The sequence below is a fragment of the Physcomitrium patens genome, chromosome 26 (genome assembly GCF_059467195.1).
Source record: "Physcomitrium patens ecotype Gransden chromosome 26, ASM5946719v1, whole genome shotgun sequence".
In the NCBI taxonomy this organism is placed as follows: Eukaryota; Viridiplantae; Streptophyta; class Bryopsida; order Funariales; family Funariaceae; genus Physcomitrium; species Physcomitrium patens.
Genome location: NC_143435.1, coordinates 7,667,353 through 7,688,030, shown reverse-complemented (window position 1 = coordinate 7,688,030; position 20,678 = coordinate 7,667,353).

The following is a 20,678-nucleotide window of genomic DNA, read 5'->3' as shown; positions in this document are numbered from 1 at the left end:
CCTTACTTATATGTGTACCTACAAATTTGTATTTTGTATTACAATTAGTAAATAAAATAACTTGTTTAGTTTTTGTAAAATTCTTGATACTTTAACCTTAAAACATTAATACTTAGATTCTTAAATAAATATATATGCAACTATTTTTGAATATTTTATAGATTTTTACTTTGAAAATAAAATAAATTTACAAATAACATCACAACAATGGATCTAAATTCTCCTATCTCTCTCTCTTTCATTCTATATATATATATATATATATATAATGAAAAATAATTTGAAAATAACTATAACAAATCATTGAAGAATAATGATGAAGTGACAATTGAATATAACTTATATGCTAGCAAAGTTGATAAATTTTATATTTAGCATATCTACATTATCAAAGTTTCTAATTTATTTATTTATTTATTTAGTTATGTAAGTATGTAGAGTTAGAAATTAGATAAGAGACCTTAATTTAATACTAAAGATCAACTTAAAATCCATAACAAAGAGCTTCTTGCAATTGTAGCATCAACTAAAGAATTTTGCCAATATCTAAAAGGTTCTTCAAGTCTAGTGGCTATTTATATATATTTTATTTTTAAATTTAAAAATCAATATTGACTTTTAATTTAATTTTTTAAATCAAATATAATTAAATATGCCTTCAATTTGACTTATTCATGATATTAAGAATAATTTCTAAAAATCTCATGATAGTTTTAATTTTGAATTTAAGAATAATTTTTTCTATTTCAAGAAATACTTATATATTCTAAAAAATAAAGCACAATTGTAAGTTCTTTAAGCTCATCACAATTTTTTTGATTACATGACATTTTAAATATAATAAGACATCACAATTCATTTCAAGAGATTTTTGGTGGCATCAAATGTGTAAGATAGTTGAAGACTTTATACACTCATGTATAATTTTCTTAAGATCAAAAACTCCTTGTTATTGATGTTATAGATTTTTTCAACCACCACATGTATTAGAACAACTATGGTTTTAATTTGTTTCTATAGATATTATTATAATTCTTTTAATATCAAGATTATATGACTTTATATTTATAATAGTAGATTATTTTATTAAAATAGAAAATTTTGTACTATGAAAAAAATCTACTATTGTCACAAACATACATATTCACTCTAATATTTATTTATATGATTAAATAGAAGTAGGTAAAAATAGATTTATTTCATAATATTTTCTAGAAAAGCTTCTTAGAAGCTTCATAGATATTAATTTGATTTTATATGTGTTTGTAGTTGATTGGTAGATTAGAAACTTGGTTAATAAATTAATCACATATTGCTAACTTACAAAATAAGCTAACTATATAATACCCATATAAAACACTTGCCTTGCAAGTTAAGCTACATGACTTATAGAGTCAATACATTTTGGAGGTCTTATAGGACATTGCCACGTAGCTCTTAGTTAAGAGTATATATGGAGGTGAAAGTGAAGTTTTCTTCACTCTTGTCAATGCCTTTTTAGTCCTTAATCTTATTTCAAGATTTTTTAGTCTTCTTATCTTTGACAATAGTCATTTTAGTTTAATGCTATATCATCTTTGAATGTTTTTTTAGTCTTTTTGAGTGACACAAGAGTGTATTGATATTTTAATTTTTTGGGATTCATGTCTGTAATATTTTGACAAGAGTCTTAATTCATTATTCTTGTCTTATTTTAGAAGTGAGTATATTACTCCACTTCTATTGTTGTATTTTGAAGGTTGCGGATTATTTATCTTTAAACAAAAATTTTAATATTTTAATATTGATTTCTTTTTAAAGAGAGCAAATTATCCTTATCTATGGAAATTTTTATTTCACATTAGAGGTTGTGGATTTCTTCCTCTAATTTGATTTTTGGATTTGTTAAGTTGTTTAAAATGGAAGGATAAATTATAGATGCTGTACTTAGTAGAAGTAAAAATAGATTTTAAACTACTGTAAATCTTTATGAACTTGTGGATATTCTTAAGATAGAAATTTCATACATCACTAATGCCAACCGAGGAAATACTAATCCTATGTCCATAGAACAAGTTTAGAATCTACGTCAAGAAGTTGTACAATTGAAAAAAATAAGAAGATTGACTTTACAACCAAATCCATGAAATTTTACTTCTACAAGTACAATGGAGACAAGGATTAATATGCCTAAGAAGTTTGATGGAATAAGATCAAAATTTTAAATATTTTTTTAACAAATCAAATTCTATCTAAAGTTGTATTTCTCCCAATATCTTGATGGATTTATTCAAGTTGGATTCATAAGCATCTTTTTATTTGAAAGTACTCTCTCTTGATTTGCACCTTTGATGGAAAAAAAATCACGACTCTTTTATGTTTTGAGTTCATTCTTAAAAGTATTTATAGCCTCATTTAGAGAAAGTGATTGAAAAAAATAGTAGAGATCTTATTTTTATGACAATCATCACAATCAGTTGTCATATATGCTATTAAATTCTAAAATCTTACTTGTGATGTGGATTAGAATGATAAAGCTTTTATCAATCAATTTTGACATAGATTGATGGAAAATATTAAAGATATTTTTATTGACAATGCCAAAAGCAAAATCTTTGAAATAATTTATTGCTCAAGGTATTATATGTTACAATTGATTATTTTAGATGCATTAAGAATAAAGATTAGGCTAAAAATGAATAAATCAAGTAATGACAAAAGCTCCTAAGATTTCAAAAATTTATTCATCAAAGCCAAAATCAATACAAATTAATATGGTATATTTTAAATTTCTTATTAAGTAAGAAAAGACTTATGGTTGTTAAGTAGATTTATGCCTATATCATAGAAAATCCAAGCCTAGTACTTAATATTATCAAAAGAAGCAATACAATCACAAAATGAGAAGCATAGTTGCCAAAGAAGATGGTGTATGAGAAAATGAATCTTTTTAGATATAAAAGAGATTGTGAGATTGAAAACTTATATAATTCCTAGTAAAGGACATATTCTTTCTTTAGATCTCTCATTGTGTTTCATAATAGAAATTTATTTAGCACCAAAAAATTATAAAACTTCAGCCTTGTTGGATTTAGGAACCTCAGCCTATTTTATAGACAAAAATTTTGTCAAAAAATAAGATATATCATTATAAAAAAATCAAACTTATGCATATAGAAGTAATAGATGGTCATTTATTATCTTCTAAAGATGTTACATATAAAACTATTCTTATAGAAGTAACAATTGGTGGTTATAATACTTTAGTAATATTTAATGTAATTAGATCTTTTTTTAATCTAATTATTTTAGAATTAACATGATCAAAAAGATATAATCTTCAAATAGATTAGATTTCTTGAAATCTTAAAATTTTCCATAATTTAGCCTAAGATTTTGTTGGGCATATAGAAACCTATAAGATCCATACATCAAAATTATTATTAGTAGGTGCAAAAACTTTCATGCATGCCGCAAAAAAAGAATAAACTTTTGTTGTATACGCCACACCTATTGTTAATAGAAAATAGATTTTAAATGGAATTTCAAGCTAATATCAAGTTTATCAAGACATCTTTGAAAAGAAGAATGCAGATATTCTTTCAGAGTATTATTCTTATGATTGTTCCATTAATCTTCAAGAAAGAACTCAACTACTATTTGGACCAATCTATAGCTTATCAAAGAGTAAGTTAGCTACACTTAAAGAATTCATTGATGAAAATTTGGCTAAAAATTTTATATGCTATTATAAATTTTCAATCAAGGCTTCTATCTTATTTGTGAAGAAAAAAGACAAATCTTTGCAGATATGTATGGACTATTAATGACTCAATAAAGTCACCATAAAAAATAAATACCTTTTATTTTTGATTTTAAGACTTTTAATCAATTAAATCAAATAAGGAACTATACAAAAAGATATCTATGACGAGCATACAATTTGATATGCATTGAAGAAGGAGATGAATAAAAAAACTACATTTTGAATTAAGTATGGATATTTCAAATATAATGTCATGCCTTTTGGACTCACTAATATATAAGCTACTTTTCAACATCTAATAAATGATGTCTTTTTTGTATTTCTTCATAATTTTATTATCTATTATTTAAATAATATTTTAATCTACTCTAAGGATGTAGAAGTGTATGAAGTTCATATTCATTGTGTATTACAAAAATTAAAAGATACATGATTATATACCAAGATTAAAAAGTATATATTTTACACTATTCACATTGATTTTTTAAGATACATCATTTTCAACAATGGTCTTATAATAGATTTTAAAAAGGTCCAAACTATCATAGATTAGAAGATTTCAAAATAATTCAAAATATACAATATTTTTAAAGATTTTTTTAATTATTATCCGGTCTTTATCAAGAATTTTTTTAAAATTGTAGCTCCTCTTATATGTCTTATATGTAAAGACAAAATTTAGTAGAATAAAGAAGCTAAAGCATGTTTTGAAGCCTTGAAGACAACATTTATTTTTATACCAATCTTGTACTATATCAATTTTTTGAAGGCATTTTTTCATAGAAACAGACACATCAGATTTTGCTATGAGTGATGTTTTGTCATAAATTGCAACAAATGACAAACTCAACTTCATAGCTTTTTATTATAAGAATTTTTTAATAAATAAGATGAACTATGAGATCTATGACAAAGAGCTTTTTATAATTATAAATTTATTTTAAGAATGGCATAATTATCTAAAAGATACTTTTACTCTAATTATGAAGGACAAGAACTCGATGAAAAGGCAATTAAGGTCAGTGAGCCTTCACTCAAAGAAAGGTAACAAAATATAAATAAATAAGTATGTATATTGAAAGAGAAACTAGAATGGGACTTGCCAAAAGACAAGAAAACTAGAGACCCTTGAAACTAGACTAGAAGCAAGAAAAGAGTTGACAAGAGTGAAGAAGGCTTCACTCTTCTCTTTATATATACTATTTAACTAGGGGCTACGTGGCGACGTTCTATAAGACCTCTAATATGTGTTGACTTTGTAGGACACATGCCTTGATTTACAAGGTAAGTTTTTCTACCTGTGGGCCACATAGTTAGCTTGATCTTTAAACTAACAACATGTGTGGCACATGGCCAACTTGTTATCCATGTTTCTAATCCAAAAAGTCAATTAAAGACACCTATGAAGTCGAAGCAAAATTTATGAAGCTTCGAGGAAGCTTCCATATTAAATACTATAGAATTAACTTACTTTTACCTACTTTTACTTACTTCCATCTATTTGTCTATGTAATTACTAGCTTACATGAGTATGTTCGTGACATTATCCCCCTTTCTAGGGATGAGTTCCATGAGGAGCGGTCATCATATGTTGAGGAAATCTATGATGTGTCGAATAGTATTCGCCACATACTCTGATCTTTGTTCTCTTCGAAGATGATTGATAGGGCCTCTCAACCATCGGTAGTGTCCCATACCAGGGTGGAAAGACCATCCAGTTATTTGATCATTGTTGAGGCCTTCATAACTTCCTTCGAATAGAACATTTGAAACAGTATCAGGAATTCTTCTTATCTCTAGCAAAATCACCAAACATCGGAAGTCTCTTCCCAAATCGTGATATCAAACGCGTTGTCGTATTACGTGCTTTCCGGCTCGAGAACGCGCCGGGCGTCTGGCTGTAGAAGGTAGTATGGAGATTCGCCAATAGTCAAGCAGTCTATGAGTTTTTGACTGCTGGAATATAAACGACTGCAAGAATACACAGTAAATCTATACGGATGCCCTTCGACTGCTTGTCGAAGTCCTTTTTGCCCCAGTCGATAGGTCTCTAGACGTTACAGAGAACCTCGAACAATCCAATCTGCTAATCTCCGATACCGCTTTGTACTTACGATCTTGAATCCACTGACAGTCTTGTTAGATTAATCCAATAAATTTCATTCACTCCGCATACTCAATCCTATAGACACCTTTTTAATCCTTCAATCACAGATGTAACTCGATTTTACAAAACAGTCAGAGTAATCAAACCCACTTCATTAAAAATTCCGATTCACCATTACAACACTGACTTCAGCAACGATTGCCTCTGTCTTCCCAAAATTCTATGAAGAAGAAAAATCCAATTCTTCGTCTTTTCTTCCCCGACCCGAAGCATGAAGCTCCTCTCCAATCACCTTGATCTTCAAAAATCTCTAATGAAAAAAAACTCGTAACCTTCCCAAGAGCTTGAAGCTAGCTCTTCCATGATCCCAAAAACCCCCCCTCTGATCTCCTCTTCCCCTAATCTTATTCTCTGAATTTCTTCAATCTTCCATCTTAGATCCGGAATTGGCTCCCATCGTCAGAGCTTAGATCCAAAATTAGCTCCCGCCGTCAGAGCTTTCAAAACGGCATAGAGAATAGGACAGCCTGAAACAGAATCAAAACCCCATACTCGGATCCACATTGAGTCGCACGACCAATTCAGGTCTCATATTGGGTAAGAGGACCTGTAGTAACCTGGATGTTCCCGTAATCAGATTGCATTGGGTTGCCCGACCAATGCAGGTCTCATATTGGGTAAGATGTCCGTAGTAATCTCGATGTTTCCGTAATTACTCTGCATTGGGTTGCCCGACCAATATAGGTCTCATATTGGATAAGAGGACCCGGAGTAAGACCTGGATTTTTCTGTAATCAGACTGCATTGGGTTGCCCGACCAATGTAGGTCTCATATTGGATAAGAGGACTCGAATTGGATTCTCGAAATTGGATCGAATTGGCTCTTCAAACCAGGCTCACCCGTCGCGTGAATTGGTCCTTTTTCTTCCTGCTGACTCCCGTTATTGGAATCGAACAGAGCATTTCAGTATGCCCCAGCTCACTGTAACGGGGTGACTGAACCTGACCACTCAGTATTTGCACTGGACTTGGTCGTTGCTCCTAATATTCGAGGTAACTGAATATTAATAAAAGTCCCTTTTTTTATATTTTCACGGTATACTCGTGTTAGAATACGACATCCACCCCCTCTGAACTTGTGCATCCTCCGGTATGCACCAATTTACCCAATTGCTATTTGATTCAGAATATATCCTCTACGTCTTTGTCCTGTTCATCTTCGTCACCTTCATTATCCAAATCACTTTCATCTTCTTGCTACGGAATCTCTATACCTTCATTCAGGTCTTCCATATTCATCTCCGCATGTCTTCGTTTAAATATTTTTACTCGCTTCTCTGCAATTGGTATTTTCAATTTTGTACCATCTAACTCCCGTAATGAATAAGTCGCATTATCATGAACAGTTGTTACCACATATAGTCCAAACCAACGTTTTGAAAATTTCCGCAAAGTACTATGTTGATTATCTAGATTATTGTCATAAACAAGTACCCAGTCACCTTCTTCGATTGCTTTTGGTCTCAATCGATGTTGCTTATCGAATCGCGCCTTGTTTTGTAACCTAGCTCTTTTTAACCTTTCCAATGCTATCTGAACATCTTCCGTTCTTTGCTCCAATTGTCGAATCCTAATAGCCAGAAGTTCTTCTCTTGTCAATCCATCTTCCCATGGTAGCATACTCCAAGTAAGTACCTTTTCTTCAATCGGCATAATTGGTTTTTGACCTGTCATAAGTTCTACTGGCATATATCTTGTCACCAAACTATGTGTTGTTCGATCAGTCCATAATGCAAATGACAAAAGCCGTGGCCACTCTTTAACTTTCCCATTACAAGCTTTAACTAAGGCTTTCACAATCGGTGGGTGACCGCGTTCGCTTTTTGCATTCCCTTCTGGATTATAAGCAGTAGTCAGTGATAGTTTAACTCCACATCTATCAAAGAACCTACGAGCTTCTTGTGCATTTAATTCTCCACGATCTGCAGTGATTTTTCGTATGCATCCATAGCGGCAAATGACATCTTCAAGCAAAAACCTACAAATCCCCTTTATAGATTTTGTCCTCAATGCTCTTCCTTCTACTTGATTTGATAAATCTTCACGAGCTAAAACCAAATATCTCATCTGCCATAACCCAACCGACATAATAACCAAATCAACAATCCATTTAAAATGAATAGCCAGAGGATATGGAGGATGAAGACCATCTCGGTGTCGGATATTAGAATACGATTGACAGATTTCACATGACTCTACAAATGAGAGCAAATCTCGATACATATTTTTCCACCAATATCGTTCCTTGAGTTTAGCAAAAGTAGCCCAGATTCCTCTATGCCCTGCCCATAAACTATCATGGAACTCCTGTAATAATTTTAGTTTTTCTTCCTTTTTGCCTATCACTCGTTGTGGCATCCCAATTCCTTTCTTCGGTCTCTTCCATAAGAATCCATCTCGAAGTAAAAATCCATATGCTTTTTTTCTTATTTGTTTGAATTTTTCTATAGACCAATTCCCCTGCTTAGTCAAGGTATTCAAGTAATGACCAATATCCAATAATTCTCCTTCATAAGATTCTTCAAGAAATAGCTTGTCTTCTCTGTTGAGATTTGATATTGAATAGAATTTCAATCCGACGTCATCAATGTCTTCAACCATTTCGTCCTCCCTCTCGTATCTTGCTCGAGATAGCATGTCTGCTACTAAATTGTCCTTCCCAGTAATATGCTTAAATTCTGGATTTAGTGACTTAATATAAGCAATCCATCTCAACATTGCAATATCTGGCGTTGAACAGTTAATAATCATTCCAAGCAATGGCAAGCAATCTGTTTCAATTACTACTACTGCCCCAATCAAATAGTCCTTTTCAGCTTTCATAGCCGAAACGACTCCCCAAAGTTCTCTTTTGACTTGCGAATATGTACGCTGACGAATACTTAAAACTTTAGCCCCAAACCGAACTGCAAATCTATTCCCACTGGAATCATCTTGATCCACAGCCCATCCAATGGCAATTGGACTAGCGTCCACAGTAAGAATCACTGGTCTATTGCACTTATAATCAACCTTCTTCAATATTGGAGGTGACATCAATAATTTCTTCAATCTTTGCATTGTCTGAATATGCCTTTCTTCCCATTTAAATCGGTAACCCTTGCGTAACAGTTCATATAATGGATACGCTATGTGAGCAAAATGAGGGATCCAGATTCGATAAAATATACATGCACCCAAAAACCTGCGAACCTCTGTTAAAGAATCACAATCCTCTTTCATCCTTCCAATTGCATCAACTTTAGTCGGATCTGATTTTCTTCCTTAAGATCCACATAAATGTCCAACAATTACAACCTCTCGTACTCCAAATACGGACTTCATACCCAATAATGTAAGATGAACTTCTCCAAGCCGAGTTAAAATCTTTTCACAATCTTGTATATGATCAATAACATATTTGCGACACCCCCTCGTATCTAAAGTTTCATCCTTGTCTCCTTCTCTGCACCCTTTTATAGGAACATCATCCAGAAAAGGCATAGTCTTTTTTGGAATAAAATCTCTCAATACCTTATTCATCCCATTCATCATATGCGCAACTGAGTTGGTCGTGCCTTGAGGAAGAGTGCACATTCTAACCAATCCAAGTGGTGTCCTCATTATTGTCATATCTCTACTTTCTTCGGCAAGTTGAAATTGATCATAACCTGAATACAAGTCACCCATTGAATAGATCGCCCTTCCAGCAAACGCCTCAGCAAATTCATCCACAATAGGCCTAATTCCTGCATTTCTGACAATTACTGCATTCACCGGTTGCATATCTTGAATAAACCGTAGTGACCCATTCTTCTTAGGTACCGTAAACCATCGACTAGAATACGGCACAAATGAAGGTTCCAATATTTTCATCTTTATCTTTTCTTTTAATAGTTCAACCAATTTAGGTAAATGTGCCCTCGGTACTGGAATCGGTCTTAGATTCCAAGGTACATGCGGTACAGTGAAGATAACCATAGGTGTTATAATATTTGGATCCACACACCTAATTTCATGAGATTCGAAGGCAAACGATCTACCTTGTTTAACCAACATCTTTTTGAAGCAAGTAATTTCCTCCGGCAATAAAGAACCATCAGAACCAATCTTCAATTCTTCAAAAGTCTCTTTAGTAAACTGATGTCCAATACTCATTGGATCTCTTAAACTTGCTTCTTTTGATGCTTCTCCCATTTGTTCTTTAGAATCTTCTGGTAATGGTCCGGCAACAGGCTTTACCTTCTTATCTGCCGTTTTATATCTCGTCTCTACTGTGACTTCTGGTGCTTGAAAAGATTCAAGCACGATATAAACCTCTCTCGAATGAATCTCAACAATCTTATCATTATCCTCTAACCCAATAGATGTAATCAATTCCAATGAATCTTCCAGTCCATTTTCTTCATAAACACCCAAAATCCTCTCATCATCTTGCAATGTACCTATCTTGCGTAATTATCCTTCAATATCATATAATCTTTTTCTTTCTTTTCTTTTAAAATCATCAACTTTCTTATACATAATATTTCCATTCTCCAATATATCAATAAAACTCGCATCAAAGGCACCTTCATCTCGCGAGAGTACCTCCTCTTTTGTACCTCTATAATCTCGCTTTACAATGGTACCTCTCCAAAATCCTTAAATCCTTCAACAATCTTTGGCAATGGTTTCTCCCTCAACCTATCTCGATTTCGTTCATGGTTAGGAGGTACTATTAGAAATTGTATAGCTTTCCTCCCATCTTCGCTCCGTACCCTTGCATAAGCAGAACCATCGTCCAGTACTTTTGTTTTCATCCGTGTTGCCGTAATATAAGGTTGTCCTAAAATCAACGGATAAGACATTGTATCTTGAACAAAGAAATGTTGCTCCGTCACAACATCCTCAATCCGAATTTTGACATCTGGACAAGCTCCATATAATTCGCCCCGTGTGTTATTAGCCGCTCAAATTGTCCATCCATGTTCCATATCAATTGGCCATTTTTGCTTCTTATAAAGATCTTTAGAAATAAGATTTATTTCAGAACCGTGGTCGACTAAAGCAACTATTGGTTCTTCTATATCTCTTACTTTCACCAATACCTCAGTAGTTGTCCTTGCCCAATGCTTTCGAGTATAATGGCTCAAAGTTTCCATGTCCTTGTCACTAGAATCTTCGAAACGTACTCGTTGATTATACCCATTCCTTTCATTTGTTGGTTGCTTGTAACCAATATCAACCTCTTCTTCATCTTTATATATTCTTGCATCAATAGCATGACTCATTCCAGTTTCGCCCATTAATTGCCTCTTTCGCTTAATGCTGTCAATGATGACATCATGAAATTCCTTCTTTGCAATTCTCAAGACTTCTTTCAATGTGAATTCCACCTTAGCGTTTAATATACGTTCTTCCAACACCCCTTTCAAATTTGTTGCCACTTCAATGTCAGAAAGTAGCTTATAAGCAATTGATTTGCCCTTATCTTTTGTCTCTTTTATTTTTTCTCCCAATGATGCTGAAGTATCCTTTACAGGCAATTCTTGTGAAGCTACCTCCCGAGCCTTGTCTCCTCGAGTTTGCCTCTTAAAAGAATTTCCTTCTCTTATATCATCAAAATTTCCTCGTCTCTTTTCTTCCACCAAAGCTTCATGTTGGCTCTTAGCAATATATGCATGAACTGAAAGAGACTCAACAGGATCCTCCCAACCTGTTCTTCCTCGTATTGTAGCTGCAGTCCTCAATAACGCTTCTCGAGGTAATTTCCCTTCTTGCATTGTAGAAACGGCAGAAGCCTAAAACTCACTAGTTTCCTCACTTCCACCAATTTCATCATCTACTCTAGCACCATAACTTGCACTTTCTCGTGCTGCTGTTTCATGCTCTTTTAAGTAATCTTGAACCAATGCTCTCATTCCTCCCTTGCCAAAATTGGTTTGAAGAAGATCTTTTCTATTTTTCAATGCTATCTTCCCATCTTTCCAGCAAATAATTCCCTACCGTATCATATTATTAAATTCATTGCAATCTTTTCTAGTGTGTGAAGCATCATCACATCAAATACATCTTTGTACATATCCTTGTTTTCAAACATTCTTCGAATTGTTTATAGAAGTATTCTCTTCAAGTCTTGCCAATTTGATTTGAAGATCTCGCATTCCTCGTATAATTTCTTCCATACCCATATCTGCTTTCTTTGACAAGAATGTCGAAGGTTGAACTGTAGGCATTGTTGGTGGTGTTGTACGTACTGGAGCTTTGGGTGCTTGTACTGTTTTCGGAATTTTGCTCCTATCCTTCCTCCTTTCTTTTTTTGTAAGCAATCCCATTGCATCTTCAACGTTCTTCCACTTCGTTGTCAATCCTTCATCTTCTTCTTTGTCTTCAAGAAGGAGTTCTAATTTCTCTTGCAATTCTCCATCAGCAGGTTGAAGAAAAAGATCAACTTTGTTCGGCTCCAATGTCAATTTTTCTACCTTCGATAATTGAGAGTACTGCCTCTCAAATTCCCTTAGTAGCTCTATTGCTTGCAAATTCTTATTGGGCCGTTCAATCCATCCCAGAAACAGCTTCTTAGTAACGCAATCAGCATCTTCCAAGAAATATTCGTCTTTCAATGCATGTGAAAAAACCTCCCATGAATTCCCATAATGATCCGTAATCGCTGTAATGTGGTCTCTTATCTCCGGCATCGTGGCAAGTCCAAATAGTGCAACCATTTTCTTCTTAGAAACCCGATTTAATTCCATTTCACGAACATAACATCTTAAATACCTTGAAATATTCCTCCCATCAAATTGATCAATTTTATTGACCACTGCTTGCAATGCTTTGGTTGCCAAAGCTTCCTTTCGATCATTGCTTTGCTGTTACTGCATTGACAATGAGAAGGCTTGAAACATACTAGCAATAGATGGATCCATGTGCATACCTTGTCCTTTAGAAGACTCCCCACCAGAAACTCCTTCCAAAAATCCTTCAAAATTTTTATTTTTGTTTTCCATAAAATAAAGATAAAATCAACCAAAATCCAATGCCTTCTACCTCAGGCTTTCACGTCGGGTTCACCACTTTTATCATATTACTTGCTTTCCTGCTCGAGAACGCGCCGGGCGTCTGGCTGTAGAAGGTAGTATGGAGATTCGCCAATAGTCAAGCAGTCTATCAGTTTTTGACTGCTAGAATATAAACGACTGCAAGAATACATCGTAAATCTATACGGATGTCCTTCGACTGCTTGTCGAAGTCCTTTTTGCCCCAGCCGGTAGGTCTCTAGACGTTACAGAGAACCCCGAACAACCCAATCTGCTAATCTCCGATACCGCTTTGTACTTACGATCTTGAATCCACTGACAGTCTTGTTAGATTAATCCAATAAATTTCATTCACTCCACATACTCAATCCTATAGACACCTTTTTAATCCTTCAATCACAGATGTAACTCGATTTCACAAAACAGTCAGAGTAATCAAACCCACTTCATTAAAAATCCCGATTCACCATTACAACACTGACTTCAGCAACGATTGCCTCTGTCTTCCCAAAACTCTATGAAGAAGAAAAATCCAATTCTTCATCTTTTCTTCCCCGATCCGAAGCATGAAGCTCCTCTCCAATCACCTTGATCTTCAAAAACCTCTAATGAAAAAAAACTCGTAACCTTTCCCAAGAGCTTGAAGCTAGCTCTTCCCTGATCCCAAAAACCCCCCCTCTGATCTCCTCTTCCCCTAACCTTATCCTCTGAATTTCTTCAATCTTCCATCTTAGATCCGGAATTGGCTCTCATCGTCAGAGCTTAGATCTAAAATTCGCTCCCGCCGTCAGAGCTTTCAAAACGGCATAGAGAACAGGACAGTCTGAAACAGAATCAAAACCCCGTACTCGGATCCACATTGAGTCGCACGACCAATTCAGGTCTCATATTGGGTAAGAGGACCTGTAGTAACCTAGATGTTCTCTTAATCAGATTGCATTGGGTTGCTTGACCAATGCAGGTCTCATATTGGGTAAGATGCCCGTAGTAACCTCGATGTTCCCGTAATTACTCTGCATTGGGTTGCCCGACCAATACAGGTCTCATATTGGATAAGAAGACCCGGAGTAAGACCTGGATTTTTCTGTAATCAGACTGTATTCGGTTGCCCGACCAATGCAGGTCTCATATTGGATAAGAGGACCCGAATTGGATTCTTGAAATTGGATCCAATTGGCTCTTCGAACCAGGCTCACCCGTCGCGTGAATTGGTCCTTTCCCTTCCTGCTGACTCCCGTTATTGGAATCGAACAGAGCATTTCAGTATGCCTCAGCTCACTGTAACGGGGTGACTGAACCTGACTACTCAATATTTGCACTGGAGTTGGTCGTTGCTCCCAATATTCGAGGTAACTGAATATTAATAAAAGTCCCTTTTCTTTATATTTTCACGGTATACTCGTGTTACAACACGACAGTGTTGTATCTTACCATCTATCCGAGGAAGAACATGTCGTTCTTGAAGATCTTTATCTCGATTGTGTCGTCTTGAAGGTTGTGACAATCGTAATGTCTCATCTGGCAAGTCAGTTAATGAAGGCTCTTGAGTCAAATCCTCTGGTTATTGGTTTTCTATCTCTTGAGCATCACAACTTTAAAGAAGCTACAAACAAGGATTGAAAGTAGAATGTTATCTTGCCTAGATGTTGTTTCTTTTATAAAGAAGGTTTTCATCTTAATTTTGATGGATGTTCTTGATGAAAAGCCTCCACCGCCTTTGTTGCATTTGTAAGATTCTTTACTGGCTCCCATGTGCATTCACTAATATCATATCTGCGCCAATGGACAAGATATTTCAATTTATTTCGACGTCGCCTTGAATCTAAGACTTCTTCTACTTCAAATTCTTCATTATTATCCACTTCTATAGGAGGAGGTGGAGCTTGTCGTCTTCTTGGTATGTCCACTGTCTTATAAGGTTCAAGAAGAGATACATAGAATACTAGATGGATTTTCATTGACTCTGGTAGATGTAAACGATATGCAACTATATTCATTTGTACAAAAATAGAAAATAGCCTCAACCTTTGATAGTCCAACTTATCACAAGGACGAGTGGTCTTGATATTGTGACAAAGTAACCATACCTTATCACCTAAGTGGAATGGTGGTTGTTCCTTTCGATAGACATCCGCATTGACCTTTTGTTGTTCTTGAGCCTCTTTCAACTACGCCTTCATTGTTGCATGTAGCTTTGATAAATGAATCATCAAATCTTTTGCAGCAAGATTATCAACTTTTGAAAAGTCAAAAGTATCAAGTCGTGGATGATAACCATAATTAGCAAAGAAAGGTGTTTGTTTTGTAGAAGAATGTACCGTGTTATTGTAAGCAAACTCTGCTAATGGCAAAAGAGTTGTCCAATCATCTTGTTGGTAGTTATTGGTACATCTTAAATATTGCTCCAAAACTTGATTAACACACTCCGTTTGTCCATCAATATGAGGATGAAATGTTGAAGATAGTTTTATATCTACTTTTAGAATCTTGAAAAGAGTCCGTCAAAATCTTGATACAAATTGAGTTTCCTTATCTGATATAATATCCTTGGATAATCCATGATAGCAATAGATATTATCAAGAAAGAGCTTAGCTGTTTCTTCACCTGTGATAGATTTTATATATGGTACAAAATATGCCATCTTAGTAAAATGATCTACTATCACGAATATAGAGTCATAAGAACCTGAGATTGGAAGATCCGTGATGAAGTCCATAGAAACAGAAGACCATGGTTGTTTTGGAATAGGTAATGGCTGAAGAAGTCTGTAAAGTTGATGATGAGGAGTTTTTGATCTTGAGTAAATATCACATGATTGTACAAAATCTTTGACTGCCTTCCACATTTGAGGTCACCAAAAATCCTTAGATATCAGCTCCAAAGTCTTATTATATCCAAAATGTCCTGTTGTTGGAAAGTCGTGACGAGCTTGAAGAATACGTAAATGTGCTTCTCTTTCTGGAACATATAGACATCCTTCGAAATAGAATAGGTTGTTCTTGAATTCAAATTTAGAGGGATCATGAGATTTAAAAGAATTATTCTTGATATCATGAACAAGACGGTCTGAAGACATACTTAACTGGACTTGCTTAAGAAAAGTTAAATCAATAGTCAATATTGATTTTATTGCTCAAAGATGAAATTACTCCGGCTTCAAGAGAACCGTTCTTTATTGCTCAAAAGCTGCATTTGCTTCTTTTGGTGCAAGATAAGAACGTCTAGACAAGGCATCAGACAAACCTTGTTGTTTTCTTGGCCGATAAGTGATGATGAACTCGAATCTTGATAAAGACATGCTCCAACAAGCTTGACGATGATTTAATACACGTGTTGACATAAAATACTCGAGGTTCTTGTGATCCGTATACACAATGACTGGATTGGAAGTGCCTTTTAGATAATGACGCCATTCTTGAAAAGAATCCACAATTGCAAGAAGTTCTTTGTCATAGATCTCATAATTGATTTCTGCTGTTGAGAATTTTCTTAAATGAAAGGCTACTAGATGAAGTTTGTAATCTGTTTCCATTTGTGATAAAACTACAGCTAGAGCAAAGTCTGATGCATCTGTTTTCATAAAGAATGCTTTGGAAAAATCAACACGATACAAGATTGATGCAAAAATAAACGATGTCTTCAAAGATTCAAAAGCAACTTCCACTTCTTGATTCCATTGGAGTTTGTCTTTACAAGTCAAATGTATAAGTGGAGCTGCAACTTGAGAGAATTCTTTGATGAAGCTCCAATAGTAGTTGGCAAATCCCAAAAAATATTGGACATCTCTTACCATTTTTGGGATCTTCCAGTCTATATTAGTTTGAACTTTCTTAAGATCCATCATAAGTCGATCATTTGAAATGATGTAACCTAAGAAATCGACTTGAGTAGTGTGGAATACATACTTTTCTATCTTAGCATAGAGTCTTGCATCTCTTAATTTTTGTAACACATGACAAACATGAAGTTCATGTTCTTCTGGATTCTTAAAATAGATCAAGATGTCGTCTAGATAATAGACCACAAAATCGTCCAAAAACTCTCGAAAAACATCATTCATTAGATGTTGAAAAGCTGTTGGTACATCTGTAAGTTCAAAAAACATGACGTTGTATTCAAAATGTCCATACTTAGTTCAAAATGCAGTCTTCCATTGATCTCCTTCTTTGATGCGTATTAGATTGTATGCTCCCTTGAGATCTATTTTTGTATAGATCTTAACTTGATTCAGCTGATCAAAAAGTCGAGATATTAAAGGTAGTGGATACCTGTTCTTGATGGTAATCTTATTGAGTCCTCGATAATCAACACACATCCGCAATGATCAATCTTTTTTCTTCACAAATAGAATTGGAGCTCCTGCCAGAGATTTAAAATGTCGTATGAAATTCTTGGCTGGATTTTCTTCAATATACCCCTTGAGTTCAGCCAACTCATTTTATGATAAATTGTTGATTGGTCCGAATAGCGGTTGTGCTCTTTCTTGAAGGTCAATTGAGCAATCATAGAGACGATGTTCAGGGAGTGTATTCACATTCTTTTTTTTGAATACATCTTGAAATTCTTGATATTGACTTGGAATGCCACTTGAAGTCTTTCCACTAGTAGAAACAGGTGTAGCATAAATAATATATGGTGATTCTTTCATAGCAGCATACAAGAAAGCTTTTGCACCTATAAATATGGATTTAATTGAACTGGACTTATAACTCTCTACTTGATTAACTACACTGTTAGTTATACTTTTAGAAAAAGTAAGAATTTTGGAAATCCAATCTATTTGAGGGTTGTATTTTTCTAACCACGATAAACCTAAAATGATTGGATTAGAGAGAGATCTAATGATATTAAATACTACAAAGCTATTATGACCATTGATTATTACTTCTATAGGAAGGATTTTGTGAGTAATATCTCCAGAAGACAATGGACGGCTATCTATGACTTCTACATGAACAAGTTTAGTTTTCTTTACTAAAGATATGCTATGTTTTTTAGTAAATTCTTCATCTAAAAAATACGCTGAGGCTCCGAAATCTAATAAGGCAAAGACTTTGTAATGTTTAGGTCCTAAAATAACATTTAATGTAAAACAAGGAGAGGGCTCTGAGGAGAGAATAGGACCTTTACTAGATGTTGTGCAAGGTTCCAACCGCACGATCTCTATTGTAGCTAGACAAATTCATTTTCCGACATATTATCTTCTTTCACAGCCATACTCCTCATTTTGTGATTGCGTCGTTTCTTTGGACAATATTGAGTAGTGTGCTTTGGTTCTCGATAATATAAACATAATCCTTCTTGACGACGACGAGTCTTTTCTTGCTCAATAAGAGGTTTGAAACGTACTGCATCAATTTGCATATCCTCTACTTTTGAATGTATGTGTTGAAGAGGTGTTGGTGTTGCCATTGAATTATAGTAACGTTGAGGTCCACTTGTACGGTTCTCAGATCGAAATTCAAAAAGGCGATTGTCACACTTCACAGCAAAGTCAATTGCTTGACTCAATGTTTGAGGATCAAGTAAGTTGAGCATTAATTTTTTTACCTCATATTGTAATCTGTAGAGAAATTGGCTAATAAGTGCAGCATCATCCCACTTGATATCAAATGCAAGTTGTCAAAATTATGAAGCATATAACGTTACTGATCAATTGCCTTGTCGTAAAATACGGATCTTATTGGTTGCAACACAAATTGCATCATGTTCTCCATACATGGATCAAAACTCCACCAAAAAAGCCTCTAGATTATCCAATATTGGATCTCGTCATTTAAGAAAAGATGAAAACCATGATAGTGCTCAACCTGAAAGAATCGTATCAATGAATCTAACTTGCGATCCTGGAGTTGGATAGCTTTGGAGTTGAAGTTCAATCACAAGTTGCACTTGATTGATAAATCCTCGAAACTTGGATCTGGTGCCATCAAACTTCTCGGATAGAGTAATTCTTAGTTCTCTAACATTTGAAGGGCATTCTACTATAGGAGAAAGGACATGGTTTGGTACAGATGTTGAAGCAGCTCCAACCATTTCTATATCTTCACTTCCTGCCAATCTTGTTGCTCCTTATGGTGGTAAATTGAGTTGATGCATCGCAAGCATTAACTTCCTCAATTGTTCTTGCATTTGTGCCATTGTACTCTTTATTTCAACAAGTTCTGCCATGATAATACTTATAAGAGAGAAGATGTCTAATATCGCTTAAGACAAATAGAAGAGAGGACTTGCGGACAAAGAAAATACTAAGGACAATATCAGTTTAGAAGAGGGTAATCCACAACTTCTAATACGCTTATATCTTATCAAGAAAAAGGGGTAATCCACTCTTAATCAAGATTAGACAAAGTACTGATATTGTAGGTATACTCTTGTCAATCTGTCAAGGACAAGAACTCGATGAAAAATCAATTCAGAGAAGTGAGCCTTCACTCAAAGAGAGGTAACAAAATACATATAAACAAGTATATGTATTGAAAGAGTAACTAGAATGGCTATTGCCAAAAGACAAGAAAACTAGAGACTCTTGAAAGTAAACTAGAAGCAAGAAAGAAGTTGACAAGAGTGAAGAAGGCTTCACTGTTGTTTCTATATATACTATTTAACTAGAAGCTACATGGCGATGTTCTATAGGACCTCCAATATGTGTTGACTTTGTAGGATACATGCCTTGACTTACAAGGCAAGTTTTTCTACATATGGGCCACATAGTTAGCTTGATCTTCAAACTTACAACATGTGTGGCACATGGCCAAGTTTTTGACCATGTTTCTAATCCAAAAAGTCAATTAAAGACACCTATGAAGTCAAAGCAGTGTCCATGAAGCTTTTAGGAAGCTTCCATATTAAATACTATAGAATTAACTTACTTTTACCTACTTTTATTTACTTCCATCTATTTGTATATGTAATTAATAGCTTACATGAGTATGTCCGTGACACCAATCTTTGCATGTATGGATTACAAAAACCTTGAGTACTTTATGCCAGCTTATATTTTGAATTGTTGCTAAGCTTGTTAAAATATATCTTTATTAATATTTGATTTCATGATTACTTATTGAATCAAAAAACAAGAAGGTTTCTTAAATGTCAATTCTAGATATTGTCATATTATGTGTAGTCTTGCTTGAAAATGAATTAGGTACTTGATTATAGAAGGTAGAAGGAAAATTATAACAATAAGATTTTAATAGTTCTAATAGAATCTTAAATAAATTTTTATTAAATCTTAATAATTATAATCAAGCTTTAATCAAATTTAAAAGAAATCTTTAAAAAATTACAAAAGAAACATGAAGAAATCTTCAAAACTTCTAAAGAAATTGTAAACAAATCATAAAAATAAAATAGACCTTAAAAAAATCCTAAAAAAATCCACCATCAAGGATAAGAACTTTATAAAGACAAATAAACAAGTGAGACTTTTCTCAAAGAAAGATAATAAAATAAAAATAACTCAATATGTATATTTAAAAAGAAACTAGAATGGCTATTGCCAAAAGACAAGAAAACTAAAGACCCTTAAAACTAGACTAGAAGTAAGAAAAGAGTTGACAGGAGTGAAGAGGGCTTAACTCTTGTTTCTATATATGAATAATGATAATCAAGCTTTAATCAAATTCAAAAAAATCTTTAAAAAATTACAAAAGAAACATGAAGAAATCTTCAAAACTTCTAAAGAAATTGTAAAAAAATCATAAAAATAAAATAGACCTTAAAAAAATCTTAAAAAAATCCACTATCAAGGACATGAACTTG